Consider the following 1728-nt stretch of genomic DNA (forward strand, 5'->3'; position numbering starts at 1 on the left):
AAGCACTTGAATAAGTGAAACGATGCGATGAGTCGAAAAACGCCGGAGAATTTCTCTGCTGCTTCTTGTTTCAAGAGGTTGATGTTGGTGCTGCATGTTGTGATTGGGGATGTGATTTATTTTATTGCTTCATATCAAAGTGCTTTATAGTATCCTTGTTTTTCATGTAAGTTCTTCCCAACCTGAAACAAGGGAGTAGTTTTGTAAGGAATAGAATAACTGGAGTCCAAGGACGATCCAGGAGTAGAAGGAACCTTGGAAATGGTGGCATATAAGTCTGGAGATGGATTAAAAGGACTCCAGTAAATCAATAATATATTTTTAAATGCCTCTGAGCCGTTGCCAGTGAGGCGATGGAAAAGTAAAAATGCCCGTTAGTGTCAGCAGAACGTAGAGAATTCTTCCAAAAGCAGAATTTCTGCATGTCTCCACCTGCAAACAGCCATGCAAAGGCCCTGGCTTCCGTCACTCTCCCCCCACGAGGAAGTGCAGGGCACAGGGTTCGCTGTGGGACTGCGGCTGGGTCGCTTTTTCCAGCTTTTCCTTTTCCGCTTTGTCTCGCCCAAGTCGAGCTCCTTTGGGAAGGGGCTGGTTTCCTCCTGGCTTGGAAATGTCGGCACCACCTGCAAAATGCTGGGTGGTGAAGGGAACTCTGCTCTGCATCCCACCCGGGTCCGAAGCCTCCCTGCATCCCCCCTCCTCTCCATCCCCTCCTCATCTTCAAAAGCCCTTGCTGGCTCAGCCAGGAAATAGGATGTTTGTCTAGTGCCGAACTCCAGCGGGCCCCCACCGAGCCCGGAAACCCCGGGGAGCGACGGACTCTGCAAAGCAGCACGTGGAAGGAAAATAAATAAGTAAATAACAGAACTATTTCCCATTTAAACCCATGCCTCTACCCTGGGCTGCAGAGGCTGCGGGATAAGAGATTTTCACCCTCCTGGATAGAAAACACAGCTTGTTCTCAGCAATTTTCCATCATAAAGTGGGTGTTTCTCCTGAAATCATGGATTTTCCTGGGAAGAATTCCCACGCGCGACCCGCCGGCAGTTGCGTTTGCAGTGTGAGGGCAGTGCATCGCCCTTTGCAAGTTGGGTTTTCATGGACTTTCTTCCTCCTGGCATCCCTTAGGTCACTTGGTGGCCTGTGCGTGGGCTTGTGATCTCGTCCACATCTTCAGGGGGAAATCTGTCCGGATCGGAGCTGTGCTGTCCCCAGCTCAGTGCCGCGGTCACCATGGTCTGCCAGCAGAAACCAAAGGGCTCCTGGTGCTTCCCCCATTCCCCGGACGCTTGGAAGCCCCGTGAGAGGACACTAGCTTCAAAGAGAAGATTTAAATATTTACAGTGGGGAAAATAAGCAGAGGAGTAAATAATAAAATCAAATAGAAAAATAAACCTTGGAAACTGGAAGTTTTCATCAATCCAGAACTGAAATTGTTCACAAAACCACCCCAGTGGGATAATGAGACAGGAAATGGGTGATATTTTGGTTGTTCAGAAAATATGTTTGGGTTTTTTGTAGGCAATGCTTAGGCAGAGTGTGGCAGCCCAGGGCGGGCAGATCATAGAATCATTGGATCACAGACTGGTTTGGGTTGAAGGGACCCTCCAAGCTCACCCAGCACAACCCCCTGCAGGGAGCAGGGACATCTGCACCCAGAGCAGGGGGCTCAGAGCCCCAAGGGCCAACCTGACCTGCCATGGGGCCAGGGATGGGGCTGCTCCCACC

The sequence above is a fragment of the Buceros rhinoceros genome, unplaced genomic scaffold (assembly GCF_000710305.1).
Source record: "Buceros rhinoceros silvestris isolate BGI_N320 unplaced genomic scaffold, ASM71030v1 scaffold28157, whole genome shotgun sequence".
In the NCBI taxonomy this organism is placed as follows: domain Eukaryota; kingdom Metazoa; phylum Chordata; class Aves; order Bucerotiformes; family Bucerotidae; genus Buceros; species Buceros rhinoceros.